General features: G+C 41.0%; 1 long non-coding RNA gene across 2 annotated transcripts in view; it reads right to left on the bottom strand.

Moving 5' to 3' along the window:
- LOC140619305 (uncharacterized) overlaps nt 1-17480 on the bottom strand; it is a 28788-nt gene that overhangs the window by 8642 nt on the left and 2666 nt on the right. The window contains exons 2-3 of one of the 2 annotated variants that reach the window (XR_012019209.1): nt 13882-14017; nt 13027-13638 (exon numbers count right to left, since the gene is read on the bottom strand). This is a non-coding gene — a long non-coding RNA (uncharacterized lncRNA). Of the gene's footprint in view, nt 1-13026; nt 13639-13881; nt 14018-17480 lie in introns of those variants that run through there. The other variant, XR_012019217.1, reaches the window with a different exon arrangement.

Here is a 17480-nt window from a genome sequence, read left to right as displayed (position 1 = left end):
AGCTATTTATCAGACCAGAAGTGATTGGACATTAACCCTTGAGTATGTCCTAGTAGAGAGGCTCAAACTCTAAGAGGTGACACCATAAGCTGACACCACCAACATAGCTATGTCAGACTAGAACCACATGCCACAAAATGTAGTAAGTCCCAAAATGGGCATGAGAGACAAGCAAAGGAAAACTGAAGAGAGTGTCCCCAGATCTGAGAGGAAAGCCCCATTTTGACCAAAATAAAGAAGCAGCCATCCTCCTGAAGCTACAAAGAGATAAACAATCCTAACTGTGGAACAAAAGGTCCTTTTGAAATATACTCACATCATTTAAAGACTATAAATTTTCCTCAGTATAGAGATCTGACCATAACTCTTAGGTTTTGACAGGAAGTTTTTCTTTCCTTAATTTTAAGATAATTTATCATTTTTTAAAATTTAAATACAATTTAGTTAACATATATTATTAGTCTCAGGGATAGAATTTAGTGATTCATCAGTTGCATATAACACCCAGGGCTCATTAAATCACATACCCTCCACAATGCCCATCACCCAGTTACCCCATCCCCCCAACCACATCCCTCCAACAATGTTGAGTTTGTTCTCTGTAGTTAAGAGTTTCTTATGGTTTGCCTCCCTTTCTGTCTTCATCTTATTTTACTTTTCCTTCCCTTCCCCTATGTTCATCTGTTTTGTTTCTTAAATTCCACATATAAGTGAAATCATATGGTATTTGTCTTTCTCTGACTGACTTATTTTGCTTAGCATCATACACTCTTCTTCCATCCACATCGATGCAAATGGCAAGATTTCATTCTTTTTTTTTTTAAAGATTTTATTTATTTATTTATTCATGAGAGACACAGAAAGAGAGGCAGAGACACAGGCAGAGGAAGAAGCAGGCTCCCAGCAAGGAGCCCGATGTGGGGCTTGATCTCAGATGCTGGGATCATGCCCTGAGCCAAAGGCAGACACTCAACTGCTGAGCCACCCAGGCATCCCAAGATTTCATTCTTTCTGATGGCTGAATAGTATTCCATTATGTATACATAGATCACTTCTTTATCCATTCATCTGTCAATGGACATCTGGGCTCTTTCCATAGTTTGGCTATTGTGGACATTGCTGCTATAAACATTGGGATGTATGTGCCCTTTTGAATCACTATGTTTGCATCCTTTGGATAAATGCCTAGTAGTGCAAATTGCTGGGTTGTAGTTTTATTTTTAACTTTTTTTTTTTTTTTTTTTTAACTTTTTGAGCACTCTCTACACTGTTTTCCAGAGTGGCTACACCAGTTTGCATTACCACCAACAGTGTAAAAGAGTTCCCCTTTCTCCGCATCCTCGAGACGTATGTTATTTCCTGAGTTGTTCATTTTAGCCATTCTGATCAGTGTGAGGTGGTATCTCATTGTGGTTTTGATACGTCTTTCCCTGATGCCGAGTGCCATTGAACATTTCTTTTTTTTTTTTAATTTTTTTATTATTTATTTATGATAGGCACACAGTGAGAGAAAGAGGCAGAGACACAGGCAGAGGGAGAAGCAGGCTCCATGCACCGGGAGCCCGACGTGGGATTCGATCCTGAGTCTCCAGGATCGCGCCCTGGGCCAAAGGCAGGCGCTAAACCGCTGCGCCACCCAGGGATCCCTCCGTTGAATATTTCATCGTGCGTCTGTTAGCCACTTGTCTATCTTCTTTGAAGAAATGTCTGTTTATGTTTTCTGCCCATTTCTTCATTGAATTTTTTGTTTATTGGGTGTCGAGTTTGATAAGTTCTTTATAGATCTTGGATTCTAGCCCTTTATCTGATATGTCATTTGCAAATATCTCCTCCCATTCTGTAGGTTACCTTTTAGTTTTGTTGACTGTTTCCTCTGCTGTGAGAAGCTTTTTATCTTGCTGAAGTCCCAATAGTTCATTTTTGCTTTTGTTTCCCTTGTCTCTGGAGACATGTCTAGCAAGAAGTTGCTGTGGCCAGGGTCACAAAGATTGCTGCCTATGTTCTCCTCTAAGATTTTGATGGATTCCTACCTCACATTTAGGTCTTTCATCCATTTTGAATATATCTTTGTGTCTAGTGTAAGAGAATGGTCGAGTTTCATTCTTCTGCACGTGGCTGTCCAATTCTCGCAACACCGTTTGTTGAAGAGACTGTCCTTTTTCCAGTGGATATTCTTTCCTGCCTTGTTGAAGATTAGTTGACCATAGAGTTTCTGGGTTCTCTATTCTGTTCCATTGATCTATGGATCTGTTTTTGTGCCAGTACCACACTGTTTGATGATCACAGCTTTGTAATACAGCTTGAAATCCAGCATTGTGATGCTCCCGGCAGTGGTTTTCTTTTTCAACATTCCTTTGACTATTCATAGTCTTTTCTGGTTCCATACAAATTTTAGGACTGTTTGTTCCAGCTCTATAAAAATGCTAATGGTATTTGGTAGGGGTTGCACTGAACATGTAAATTGCTCTAGGTAGCTTAGACATTTTAGCAGTGTTTGTTCTTCCAATTCATGAGCGTAGAATGTTTTTCCACTTCTTTGTGTCTTCTTCAATTTCTTTCATAAGTGTTCTATAGTTTTTGGAGTATAGATCTTTTACCTCTTTGATTAGATAATTTATCACTTTTAATTTGCCTTTTTCCTTTTAACAGCTACCACCAGGTTATTTTCCCAAAGTGTTTGCCAGTTCAGACCCTGCTAGCATCGCAAGGCATGAGAGATAAGTCTCCCCACATCTTCACTGGCACTGATTATTATCATTATTTTTATTTTTTGCCAACCTGATTAGCAAACCATTGGATCTCTTTATTGTTATATAACATTCCTTCAAATACTGGTGATGTTGGGCAGTTTTTCAAATGTTTGACATTCATTTTCATTTCAACTTCAGTGAATTGTGCACTTTCCCTCCTTCCTTTTTTTTTCTTTCTTTCTCTTTCTTTTTTGCTCAATAATTTGTAAGAGATTCTCAATGTTAGAAATATTAGTGCTCTCTCATATGTGTCAAATATTTTCTCTAGTCCCATCATCTCTATGTTAATATTTTTGTATTGTATTTGGCCACATAAAAATATTAACTTTTTATGTAGCAGGTTTGTCCTATTTTCCCTTAAGACATTTTGGTTTCCTGTCTTGCTTTAAAAAACCTCCTAGAGGTTAAAAACATTATCCTAAATTCCTGATTAGAGTTGCATCAAATTAGGTACTAATTAAGAAAGCTCTGTGTTTACATTCTTGTGCTCCTCCAAGCAAACTATGGCGTGTGGGCCAACTTCAGCTCATCACCAGTGTTCCTAAATAGCATTTTATTGGCCCCAGACACTCTCATTCATTTACATATTGCCTATAACTGTTTTTGCACCACAATGGCAGAGTTGTGTATTTGTGACAGTTGTATGGCCAAATAACCTAAAATATTTATTTCTGGGGCAGCCCGGGTGGTGCAACGGTTTAGTGCTGCCTGCAGCCCGGGCTATGGTCCTGGAGACCCGGGATCGAGTCCCAGTCGTGCTCCCTGCATGGAGCCTACTTCTCCCTCTGTCTGTGTCTCTGCCTGTCTCTCTCTCTCTCTCTCTCTCTCAATAAATAAATAAATAAATAAATCTTTAAAAAAAATAAAAGAATAAAATATTTATTTCTGTCTGGCTCTTGACAGAAAAAGCCTGTCAACCTTTACACTGTTAAGATCTTTGCATGTCTGTCCATTTCTTCAGATCCAATTCATTTCTTTCTTTAAATCTCTGTACGTCTCTCCATTTGTTCAAATCCTATTTTATATCTTTCAATGATGCTTTATAATTTTTCATCATCTTTAAAAGGAGGATCATGATAGTACCCATCTATTGACGTGCAGATTAAGTTAATTAAGGTGAAATGCTTAGGACAATACCTGGCTCATAAAAAGCCTTAAAAAAAAAATAGCAGCCACTGTTTTACCTTGGCACAAAGAGGTTCAATAGACAATAAGACATAATTCTCACCATTCTGAATTTCCTGATTACTGTAGATTTTCTTTAAGTCATCAACTGTCTTGTTAGAATTTTTTTCCTGATTGTAAAATTAATAGAAATACATTCTAGAGATTTGAAGAGAGATATCAAGTATGACAATTTTAAAAATTAAAATCTCCTCTGATCCCTCAGCCCACAGAAACAAGTTTTACTACACTGATGAATATCTAGCATGGTTTTGTTTCTGTGGATACATATCCATGTGTTCACTTGTCGGGTGGAACCCAACTGTTCCATGACATTTGAGTACTAGAGACATCATGTTTCTTTTTCTAAATCAAATCCTAATCTGGCTGAGCTTAGTGAGAAGGCTAATGTCAGTCATTTGGGGGCTCCATTCTATGTCTTATATTAGACCAACTAAGGACCTGTACTACTCTGCTTGGGGAAAGAGGCAGGTATGGTCCTTGCTGGGGGTGGGGGTGGTCACTGCTGACATTATGCACCACCAGTTAATGGTGCTGCTGCCACCAGACAGCAATTCTTCACCATTGGTAGGCACCATTACCCCAGATGGCATCAGGTTGCCCTTCATAGCGGTCCTTCCTGCTGACTACTTGCTGAGTCACAAAGACCCTTGCTATCATTCCAAAGCCACAGCTTAGTGACCCAGCTCCACAGGCACTCATGAAGCCAGTCACCTGGGACCACACCTGAGAGCAAAGCTTCCATCCCTTCACAATGTCCTGAAGTATCTGCCAACCCACCTTCTTATCTGGGCACCCTGTCCCTCTCCACCTTGGAAGTACAAAAGCTATGCCTCTCTTCAGGGGACTAAACTCTTTTCAACAGAGATCCAGGTGGTCCTTGAAACATTTTTTAAAGGCTGTTCAATTTTAAATACCCCCTTAGTGGCAGGGCCTCCTTAAGAGGAAGAAGGGAGATACTTCCATTTTTCCTTGGTACATCTACAAATACAAAGTAATCTAAAAGATACTAGTTAATTTTTCATTTGAGATGATTCTTTAACACTGTTTCTGCAGCCTACTGTTAATGAATAACATGTAGGCATATTTTCATATTCCTAAATAATCTTTAAAATATTATAGTAATAGATAAATATGTGTGTATTATATATCTGTGTATGCATATATAACTATACATATACAATAGTTTCCACTAAATGTAAGAATGCTCCTATATTTGAATTCAACCTTGAATTTTTGCCAAAATCTACTTCAGACTTGGCATCAGCCTTTGGAAGGTCAAAGAGCTGAATGCTGACTTCAACATCATTTCTGGTATCCCGAAACTTGTGTACGACCAATGATTGTGAGAACCTATAGATTTTCATCATATCTAATCAAGGGAACAATAGTAATATGAATAAAGCAAGACATCATGAACTAATTATTAATATCTTATTATTTACCTTAAGGTCTAGGTAAGCATTCTGGATATAACATGAGGCAAAATCTCCTTATCTGTTTTATTTAAACAAATAATATAGAATTTTTATAAAATTCTATCAGCTAGCTGATACATAAATAAGTAAAATGATGAGATAAATAATATAGATCATGAAAAATATTAACTTCACATGGAAAACAATTATCAGTAACTTTCCAATGATTAAATGGGGACACAGACAAATGGTTAATACAAATGTTAAAAGAGCATGTAAAGCTAAGTAGCTCAAAAAGTTGTATCTTTTTAAAGCACATATACATCAATAAAACTTTCAACAATATAAGGATAAAGATAACCACTAGATTATACTGTAATTCTCATATTTGGAGAATTATTTGGCACAGGAGCATTACTAATTTCACACAAAGCAAACTTTAAGAACTATGTTGAATTTTTGGTTACTTAACTCCACATAGACCAGGAGTCTTTCCAGGAAAGTCCCCTACTTAGGAATTCTTATCTATGAGAATTCATACTTTTCACCCTGAAATTCCTTCAGGAGGAAAACAAATCCAGAATCATGTGTTATCACCTACACAGCCTGATAAATAACTGTTAATCCAGATATAATAAAGAATAAAAATTAATTAAGAAATACTGCAGATAAATGAGATACCCAAAGTATATATTTTTACTAGCCATCAAAACAAAAGATGGTATTAATTCTTTCAAAAGATAATTTTTATTGTTTGAGGTCTATGGAAACTAAAATTTTGATCAAAAACTTGTCAAAATGTTGCTCTGGTGAAGACTGGTATCAGTAGATGAAGACAAAGGACTTTTGCAATTTGATTTATTCAAGTGATAAACTACAAAGTTACTCCCAGAAAACACATTTTAAGAAGCTTTTTTTCTTGAGTCATATTCTGCTATGTGCAGAAGGCTTAGTGGTGTTATTAAATGTGTTACTTTTGTACTTTCTACATCAGTTTGAAGTCTAGTGTACTTCATCTATTTTGATGCCAAGAGGCTGATTCTTCCCAGCAGAGCAAATCTTATTGAAGAAATATTTATAAAATGAAAAGTCCATCATGAAAAGTGTTGGGCAATTGCCTCTGACAAGAACAAACACAGCGAAGGCTACAAGTGATTTAGGAGTCACAAGCATCCCATGGTCATTGGCATTTTTCAGTTGCATACTGAGGAAGCTATGATGGCATAGAATTGCTGCCTGCAACCACCACTGAGTGGGCCTTCCATCATTCCTTTCCACTCACAGACAAACCACATGACACAGAAGAGAATGTGGAACTGTCTTATCGTGTGATTTTGTAAAATGTTCCAATAAACTGGAATAGCTGCTATTGCGTGTTCAAAGGCTGCTTGAGCAACCAAAAGCCTTAAATTTGTGCCATGAAGAGAATACCAATTTAGTACGAGTCCAACCAAAGTTTGCTTGCAGAGCAAGTAGCTCATTTGTGGGCCATGCCAAAGAAGTGCACCACCTCATGGGCTTTGAGAAGGCAAGTGTCTCATTCCCCAGCCTGATGTAAGGTCCTCCTACATTCCCGCTGCTCAGAAGGTATTGGGCTTGGCACACATGCAAGGGCAAACTGAGTGGCAGGTGGAAATTCAGATGATAGTGTTGTCTTATAAGCCAATTACCTTGCTCCATGGCTCTATTTTTAGGGTGAACATTTTAAGGACAAATTTTTCCTCGAGTACATGCAAAAGTATTAGAAATAAATATGACCAAGGCTTGTTCTTTCTTTCACCATGGTTTGTTGGAGTTTGGGTTTTTCTTGCTTTTCCTGGGCTATCTAGTTCTTTACATGCTACTTTGCGGCAAGCTGAGTCTTGAGCACCACCTTCCACAAAACTGAAGATCAAGAAGGAGCTTCAGCCTGTGATTAGGTTTTCAATGGGTTCACAAAAGAAACTTTACCCAACCTGGGCCCCGGAGTCTTCTCAGATGTCCCAAGAAGAGAATTCCTAGCGAGGCTCAGCTGATCTCAAAAGTTTCAATAAAGAACCATAGTAAAAAAAAAAAAAAAAAAAAAAGAACCATAGTAAATTGACTCTCAACCCTAGTATCAAACTCCCTTCCCTTCTACAAACAGCAGGCAGAGAGAAGACCTCGCAGGGGCCTGTGGATCGCACACTCAACAGGAGGAGGGGTAGAGTAAGGACATCGTTAACTGCTCGGAAAGAAAGGATGGAAAGGATAGTGCCATTTATTAAATACCAGCGCCACCTCAACCAGCACTCTACACTGCAAAAAGAATAACAGTAGAAGGAAATTGATGTTGAATCAAGGTGAAAAGATCTAGATGTAGCTGTCATTATTGCCTGTATGACAGAGATCTTTCTGAGGATACCAGCATGGAGAATTATGACACAAAGTCGATGTAAACATAAACCTTACTCTTGTACTGTTTTTTCTTACTAGTAATGTTAGGGTCATTGTGTAGCAGCTTGGGAAAGCTGCTCCGTGTTAGGACAAACTGTATAATATTTGGTAATCTATGATGTAAGCTCTGTCTTTTTTGTGTCTTTTCTATCCTGATTACAGTCATGTGTGAAGAAGCCATGTAGTTTGCATTTGAAGACTTCGGTATACTTTAGCTCCACTTTTTGATTTGACCCAAAGAAATACTAATGGGTTTTGAGTGTTGCCTGTGTATTTTCGAAGCCTGAGGTCATTAAGATAAAACCTAACATCAAAAATTGGATGCCAAGTAACTTGTGCAGAGGGAATATATAGAAAACACTGAGAGGTTTGGCTGGAGCACAATTAGGGCAGCGTGCATAAACTAGATTGTCTGGTTTTCAAAAATTTGAATTGTAATAAAAATTTTTGTATGTTATTTCAATTTTCAGTAGCAAATAAATGTGTGTGCATAATCTTATTAAAATTGAGACTTATTTGGAAAAAGAAAGATGAAGTTATATTCAGAAAGTCTCTTCAAACAGCGCATTCATTTTCAATTTTGGGGGTCTGCTCCAGCTCCATAGACAAAATCTCCAGGCCCAGGACATGAAGACCAAAGATTTGACTTTAACTTGTTATGTTTACACAGGGTTTCTCATTTGCCTTATTGACATTCAGAATTAATAATTTTTTGTTGTGAGGGGATGGCTGTATTGTGCACTGTAGGACGTTGAGCAGCATCCCTCGCCTCTACCCAATAGGTGTCAGTAATATATCTCTCCCCAGTTATGACACTCAAAAATGTCTCTAGACATTGCCTAGTGTCTCCTGGGGGACAAAATCACCCAGAGAACCATTTGTTTAGAGGAAGGAAATCTTAATTAACGGTACAAGCATTTCTTACATGATAAGCCTCCATAAACATGCTGCCATCAACCCCCGCTAGGCATTAGCAAGGGGGTTCTACAAGACCCAACACTTACAAAATTGCCCAAACTCACCACGTTCCCCAGGCTGATTTCAGTTGGAAACAGGCTTCTGTTTAGCTCATACCCATGAGCACAGAGTCACAGGAGCACTCTGTTTGTTGATGGTGCTAAGATGTCACTGTTACCACACTATATTATTAAACTTTTAAAAGTTAACTACAGGGTTGGGGCGGGGGGTGCCTGGGTGGCTCAGTCAGTTAAGCTTCTGATTCTTGGTTTCTGCTCAGGTCATGATTTCAGTCAGGGTCATGAGACAGAGCCACATGTCAGACTCCACACTGAGCACAGAATTGGCTTCCGATTCTCTCTTCCTCTCCCTCTTCTGCTCTTCCTTTCACTTGTTTGTGCACTCTTGCTCTCACTCTCTCTAAAATATATTTTAAAAGATCTCTTTTTTTTTTAAAGTTAGCTATTGGAATTCCTTAGTGAACATTGATGTGTTAGGTAAGTTTTTAAGTAAAATTTCAGAAGTACCCATGGAGCACAAAGTTCTAAGATGGCAATATGTGGCTCTCACAGAATATCAGTTTATAAATATGTGTATTCAACATTGGGTCAAACTATGTATTTAGAGTGTATGTCTGAGGAAAGTATCCTGAAGACCCAGAATGGACCAGGGCCAGGGCCATGAGGGGTGCTCAGCAGTGTCTGCTGAATGAATGATTCGGTTAGCCAACCCTATATTGTGGAGCAGTGAAGTTGTTTGCAATAATTTGGTTTTATAAATTACTTTGTGATGAACTTTTTAAATCACTATGCAGTTAAATCCAGTTATCCCCTTCAAAAAAATTTCTAGAAGTAGAATTATGGCATCAAAAGATCTGAACAACAAAAAAAAGAACAACAACAACAAAAAAAAGATCTGAACATTTTTATGCTTTTTTTTATACCTATTATTGTGTCCTCCAGAAAAATCCATTTACACCATCAGTAATGTCTTGGAAGACCCTGGGCATTATGATTCTTTTCAAAGACCTTTACTAACACGATAGGAAAACATTGTATCTTCTTTTTATTATTTCACATTTCTTTGGTTTCAGAACAAACAACAATTACATCGCACCAAAACAACCATCCATCACTGTTTCTTTATCTGAGCCTCTGACGACATGGTTGGATGGCAGTTGGGGCACATGAGGTATGAGATATATGTAGCTTTAAAACCAAGAGTCACACGTGGCCTGGAAAAGTGTTTGCACGTTGAGAGCATGAAGGAACTGTAGTCTGTGAAGGAACAGCAGGTGCTTATTCCCCATATACAGATTCACTGAATGGAAGAGTGAACACACTCAATCTGCCTTGTTTGAACAAGATATTTAAACATTCTGCAACTACACACATTTTTAACTTGGTCTGCTTTCGCACTCTCTCCCTGCCAAGGAGGAATAGTTGAATTTGCAAAGCATGAAGTCACCTATGATATAACCATAACACTGTAATCCTTAGCGAGCCACTGCCATGTGTCATGGATATCCTGTGATCCCACTCACTCTTTGAAACAATCTTCCAGGTAGACAGCATCTCTATCTTGTCAATAAGGAAACTGAGGCTTAAAAACTGGTACTGGGGGCAACCTGGGTGGCTCAGTGGTTTAGAGCCGCCTTTGGCCCAGGGCATGATCCTGGAGACCCAGGATCGAGTCCCATGTCACGCTCCCTGCATGGAGCCTGCTTCTCCCTCTGCCTCTGTCTCTGCCTCTCTCTCTCTCTCTCTCTCTCTCTCTCTCTCTCTGTGTGTGTCTCATGAATAAATAAATAAAATCTTTTAAAAAAAAAACTGGTCTTGGGTCCAAGGCTAGTGGAGTCACCAATCTGGGATTCACATCCAGTTCTGCCTGATTCCAAAACTTCTACTCTTTTATTTCCTGTACCATATGGTGCACTGAGATCAGCCACAAATACTAATGTTTCCTCTTGACTCCCCCTCCCCTCAATAATGAAAAGTCCATGGTTTTCTCCAACTTAAGTTCAAAGAAAGCTACTGAAAATAATTAATTATTTTGATGACTATTATAGAACATCTGGTTCTCCTTTGCTCCCTGTTTTACAGCAAGGAAGAACAGGTGGGGTGGTAAGGGAATAAAAGGGGAATTAGATTTCCTGGTACAAGGAATCACAACATATTACAAAAGTAAACACTAGGTCATTTGTTTGTCTCTCAACATCCTCTGGCTTTCAGCTTTGTGTCACAGTGACATGATGTGGGCAGAGCCTGGCCGGTCTGTATTTTCATGTTCCCACTTGAAAATGTCTGAAGGAGTACAATTATTTGCTTCCTCCCCAGTAGGACTTGAGGGACAGACCTGGCTTCCTGGGTTGGTGTCCCTCCAATGCCATCCTCCTATGATGATTTTTGTCTAGTCCTCACGGGCCCATGGTCATTATTGAATGACCATGGTATTCAAACCGCAGAATGGGTTGCCTCGCCAGCTCTACACCAGAATTCCCTGTCTTCCATGGGAGGAGAGTGAGCAGTTCCTGTCCAGTCCCCACTGAGCACCAAAAAGAGACCGGTGGTCGAGTTGCTGTGCTCATTTCTTAAGTTAGAGAACAAGGAAGGATACCCAGCACCTGATGATTTGCATTCCCATTCCAGAAAAATCATTGTGAATCATGTGACCCTGAGGAATTGCCTTAATATTCCAGGCCATTTATTCTTGTGACAAGCACATAGAATACACATGTCCTGGCCCATGAAAATCATGAAGCCTCATGCAAATATAAGTTACAGGTTAATATTGTTCAAATAATACTTTCACCATTTAACCTACTATATACTTGACTTCTTTGTTTTATTTCTTTTCTAGCCTCACATTTTCTGAACTCCCTTCACCACCCCCCAATGTAAGTGTGATGTAAGCCCCATGAAGGCAGGGATTTAGGCACTTGGTTAGTTATTATATCCCCAGAGATCAGAGGAAGGACGGCATAGAGTCAGCACTTTATAAATGTTTGTTGAATGAGTGAATGAAAAAAAATGAATTGATGATAATCCCAGTGGGGACTTACCAGTGTAGCAGGCAAGGCCTGACCAAATAAGTTTAGTGATAATGCTACCTATAGGACAAGAGTGGGTCCAGGAAACTCTGACAATTACATTGAGTCCTGATTCTTTGACATTATGGCTTTCTATCCAGTATGGGTTCCACTGGGCCAAGCCACCACCATGTTCAGGTCAGGATTAAAGGTTCATCAACACCTTCCTTTAAAAGTCTATGAAATTCCAGCTCAGAAAATCTAAAAAAAATTTTATAGATTGATCCTCTCCTCACTTATCCTGGGAGTAAAAAATGCATTTACTAATCATAGATTGAGCTACTGGGCACTCCAATACACCTGGGGCACCAAGTCTGCCCACGACCTTTCTAGGTAGCCTTCAACCTGACAGGCTACCGAGAGGCGATCCCAGGATTCTGGTGACTAGGCCAGCGGAATCCAGGGCTGCAATATTTAGTCAGCATGGAGCTTGTACATTCTGTCCCCTTCCCCCCTCCAGGAAAACATATGGTGAGAGCTGCTTTTTTTGGAGCAAATCCTTAAGGGAAAACAAACTTTTCATCTTAAAAAAATAAAAAAAAGTTCCAGTAAACCCTTCTTACTGATTTCTAAGGAAATCACTTCAGAGCTTAATTTTGCATTTCCCATCACAATGATCACTCCTGTTACAGGAGAAAGTGCAACTGACGAGAATTCTGAGTCAGCAGCAAGTGTGGGCTTGCGTGCCCAGGTGCAGGTGTATGCACATATACATGTGTGTACAGACCAATGTATACAGTACGCTTATTAATCACTGAAAGCAAGGCTCAAGAATAGTCCATTTGCTTTTCCAAAAATGGCCAAATCATGACACTTTTGACAGCCCAGCTAGGCAGCGTCTGCTGGAATGTTTGGCTCTGGAAGTGTCAGGTGTTGATGACTCCGTCCTTCCTCAATGCTTCTGAACACTAAAAGGGTTCTCCTGGGTGGCCCAGTGGTTTAGCACCTGCCTTCGGCCCAGGGCATAATCCTGGAGTCCTGGGATCCAGTCCCGCTTTCGGCTCCCTGCGTGGAACCTGCTTCTCCCTCTGCCTATATTTCTGGCCTCTCTCTCTGTGTATCTCTCATGAATAAATAAATAGAATCTTGAAAAGAAAAGAAAAGAAAAGAAAAGAAAAGAAAAAGAAAGAAAGAAAGAAAGAAAGAGAAAGAAAGAAAGAAAGAAAGAAAGAAAGAAAGAAAGAAAGAAAGAAAGAAAGAAAAAAGAGGGTTCGTGTGTGTGCGAGGAGCAGAGGGCACACGTAGATGCACAAGAGAAGGCAAAGGTGGGTTCTTTGGGTCCCTGCTTCCTTAGCTTCTCTTAACAAGGGCAGGATTCAAATGCCAGAGGCAAACTGAGAGCAGCCAAGCATCAGCCCCAAAGACAGGAATGCCTTTGAAATTTGTGCCAATGCTAATTGTGCGAAAGAGGATCAAGCTCATTTTTGTCTTGGGTCTGGGGGCCACGCCCATAGGAAAGCCCTGTTTCTCTTTTTGTTTGCGGTGTTTAATGTAGGCTTCTGTTTTTCTCAAGAAATAGATGGAAGTTTAAATAACACAGTTTGTTCTTCCCCCGACACCTGCAATGTCAGCTTCACCAACACAGGAGCTACTTCCATTCACTTTTCGAAAAACAGAGACTTCTCTTCATGGCTGCAGGCATGCCCAGCCCTCAGAGCCAGGCTGGGTATTGTCCCTCAGCAGTTGCCTGATGGGGAGTTCAGCCCTGATTCTTTCTGGAACCTCCAACTCTTCAGAAATGCAGTGACTCCTGAAGAGAGCAGCAGGAGTGGTTGGGTAGGTAGACTAAGGCCATGTGTGGGGCAGTGATACCGGGCACCGCAAGCTGCAAGAGCGAGAGGGAAATGTCCATATCGAGAAGTGAGTATCACGCCTCATGCCTCAATAATGGACAGCTTCAATTTTTATAAGATATTGAACATTCTGGCATTTATCATAGTTTCCTCCCAAATAAAAACACCACTGTTCTTCCAAAGAAAGAACAGAGCTAAAAGTCAGATAGAGGGAAGTGGGGTGAGAAGTGTGCACATATGTTCTTGACCAGGCTTTTGAAAAAGCTCAGGAATACCTTTGGGTCTCCACTAGGGTTTCCTGTGTCAGGTAACACGAAGGAGACGTCATTTGCTTCTTAATCTCCTGGTCCAGGATCTTTAGGTAGCTGGTGTAGCAGGAAGCTTCAGTGGATCAAATTCACAGCCATAAACCTGTGGGATACATTGTGAGGATGAGAGAAAAAGCATGCCCCTTGGGCAGCCAAAACCCCCCACCCAGAGGGCATGGCTTGCTGACCACAGCAGGTGGAAGTCTAGGCCCTGCTCCATGTGGGAGCCTTCATGTGGTCCTACAAATGTACAAATAGGCACAGCAAAGCTCAGAGATTTGAAGTTGAAACTAAGGAAGAGAGAAAATACAGCTTTTCCATTAGCTTAGGATGCTACCAGCAAGGGCTGGTCCCACAGGAACATTTCAAAGAATTCCCCAAACTGGAAAATCTGACTTTCATTACCACCAACCATAGCAGTGGTCTTCTTCAGTTTCCTGCTTCAGGAATCAGAGTCCACCTGGCTTTCTCTCTGTCTTCTCTCCATTGCTGGTACCCTGTCTAACACTTAGTGGTGCTCTGGTACAAAAGTGCTTAATAGATGTTTGGAATTGGCTGAATGCGCTTGTAGCTCAACATTGTCAGAGGATGTGAATATTTTCCTCAGGCCAGGTTTTCCCTCCTGGATTCCTTGACCCCTTTGCTTCAGAAGACTGCATACAGGGGTGGTTCTCTGACACACATCCTGGTTTTCATGAAAATCCACAAACAACAACAGGTGAGGTCTTTGCTCCACACAGTTAGCACAGCCCAGACCATCCACACTTCCAAACAGCAGAGGAAAAAAAAAAGTAAAGCAACAGGCCAGGAGCAAATTGAGTTCATCTCACCCTGGCAACACTTCTTACAATGGAGTTGAAGAGAAGTAAATGTCTCTAAGGAAAGAAGTCTGGTGACCTCCTACTGGTCCTGGAGGTGATTCAACCACAACTCCACGACAGCCCTGCCTCCCCAACCACTCACGGCATCTGCCTCAGGAGCCTTTGGTGCAGTTGTAGTTGGTATTTTTTGTGGTTTCTTCTGGGGGAAAAATGCAACTCAGATGTGAAGAGACAGATGCAGAGACATTTCTTGGCCACAGCGAATCAGTTCCCCTTCTGCTTAGAGCAACTTCTCTAATGACTAAGCTGTTGATAGAAAACACTTCAGTGAATGTGGCTTTTCCAACAAGACCAACCCCAGGGAGACAGCACAGACATTGGTACCTGTGCCATGTTAACCTCTGAGCCCACTGCTTAGTGAAGCTTTAAAGGTTAAGCTATATTGAACTCTGACTCACCACTTCAGGGTCACACAAAGTCGGGGGCCACCCTAACATTGTCATGAATAGAAAATAGAAGCAACAGTTCTTTTTTTCCCCTGGGAACTAAACCTTGTTTTCACAGCATGTTTAAGGCTTTAAGTGCTAAGTATGTTGATATACATTTCTGGATGAAAATGGTTATTGCAGTAACCATCTCTTGATACATGGTCTAATTTCTCCCTTACCCTACCCTACCCTGTTGTTAGCAGTGGCAGGAGAAGATGGTCTCACCAGTGAGTCACCTCAATAGGAGCTCTGAATAAAAGGTTCTTGCATATCTTCTGGTGCAGGACTCTCCCAGAAGAACACCATCAAGCTGGTGACTGTGTTGTAAATGGGAAAACACCTTTCAACATGAGAATCTTCACTGTGGGGCACAGGGGGGAGGGGGGGTTCCTGGTTTATATCCGCAGGGCTCGAGCATGCCTGCAGGCAGAGAAAAGACCTTACTGATATGTCCAGGATAAAGAGAGAAGGAGAGGGGAGACAAACAGAAGCATGAAACCAGAGATGAGTGATCCCACTTCCTGTCCCATGTCACCCTTACAAAACCTGCACTCCAAAGATGATTCTTTTTTTTTTGTCTTCTTGTTCCTAATGGGGTTTTTAGAATATATCTTTTTTGTGGTTCTTAGCTAAAGTCTACACTGTTTGATCTGAGACCCCACCTACACAGAACCATTAAAGTCTGTTTCCAAGGCAAGAATTAGAAGAAATCCAGGGACATATCTAAGAAAGAAGTCAGAGAAGAAGACATACTGGGAGAGAAAAAACAGTAAGAATGACAACAACAATATCAGTCCCAATTACTATGTAATATGTGCAAAGCACCATTTTATGTGCTTCACCACATCTCTTAGGAAGGGACCCTCCTGTTACAATTTTACAGATCAGGAAACTGAGGCTTAAAATCATCAGCTTAGGGGCAGGGGAGCCCATGTGCTTGCAGACGGTGATTCTAGAGCTTCTAAACTCAGAAGACAGAACATCTAAACACAAAGCTCACTGCAGTGAATGCAGACCTCTGGTGGGTTTGCTGATTTCCCAGACCACCTGCATTCTTGTAGCTTTCAACATGTTTCACCCCAGAAGCTCTTTCTTCAAGTAAAATCTTGCATAGAAGCCACAAATCTACACTAAACAGATAAAATGGAGGTCCTTGGATCAAATGAGGAGGAGAAGCAAGGATTTCTGCCTTTTCCCATCCCTTGCTGGTGTCCTAGAAGGTTCCCCAAGGTTTCTGTGGAACACAGTTGGAAAACCCCTGGACTGTCTCTAGTTAGTCTCCTTCCACTGGTAAAATTGCCAGCTCCAGAGTTTCTTTCCAATTTGCTTCCAAAACTCCAGGGTTTCCTGTTGCTTCTAGGATAAGTTTTGAAATTCTGCGCTGGGAATTCCAGGTTTTCCCAATCCTGTCCACACCCCATGCACCCAGGCTTTCCTTCTGTGCCCCCTTCCATCCAGCTGGCCAGGCTTCCCTGCCGCCCCCGAACAGGCATCATTCTTTGAACCATCTGAGGTGACCTCGACTTTCTTCTCCTTTGCTGAAATTCTAACAGCGAAACCTGAGTAGAGTGCAGCTTCTCTATACAGCCCACCTGCTGTAGTCCTGCTCACGCTGACTTCCCATCATAAATACAAACAGGTTCCACTCCTGGAACAGAGACCAAAACAACAATGACTTAAACAAGATACAAGTGTATTTCTCTTGCAAGAGCTGTCCCAGTGGGTTACCCCTGAGGGCAGCCCCACAGTGGGGCCCCCATGCCTCCTCCACCGTCGCTCCACCATGCACCTGCAGCAGCCCGGCTCACCACCACCAGGAAGGGGGACAGGACAGGAGGACACATCTTTTTTTTTAAAGGGATCCACCTCTACTTCGAATTGTATCCCACTGGCAAGATGAGAATGAGTATTTCAGAAACTAGCAATCTCTTCCACGTTGAGCCATTTCAAGGAAAAGAAAGAGGGGCATCTTCTCTAATTTGCCTAATAAGCTCCTAGAATAAAGGACCTCCGTCCTACACATTATATTCCCATGGTGCCTGCCTAGCCATGGCATCTTTCCATATATTTTAAATGTACTCAATATATATTAAAGAGTGAATATATAGATAGAGGTATTAGGGAATGAGAAAACGAAGACATGGACATTTTTGGAAAAGTTAACCCTAAGATGGCCCAGTCTGTGCCGCCGGTGCGTGTGCATGTGAACAGCATTTCTACAGAGGCCCCACCAAGGAGGCTGCACAGAAACACCCCC

The sequence above is a fragment of the Canis lupus genome, chromosome 1, assembly GCF_048164855.1.
Source record: "Canis lupus baileyi chromosome 1, mCanLup2.hap1, whole genome shotgun sequence".
Taxonomy (NCBI): Eukaryota; Metazoa; Chordata; class Mammalia; order Carnivora; family Canidae; genus Canis; species Canis lupus.
Note: the sequence above shows the minus strand (reverse complement) of the source record. Positions and strands in the feature narration are given on the sequence as shown.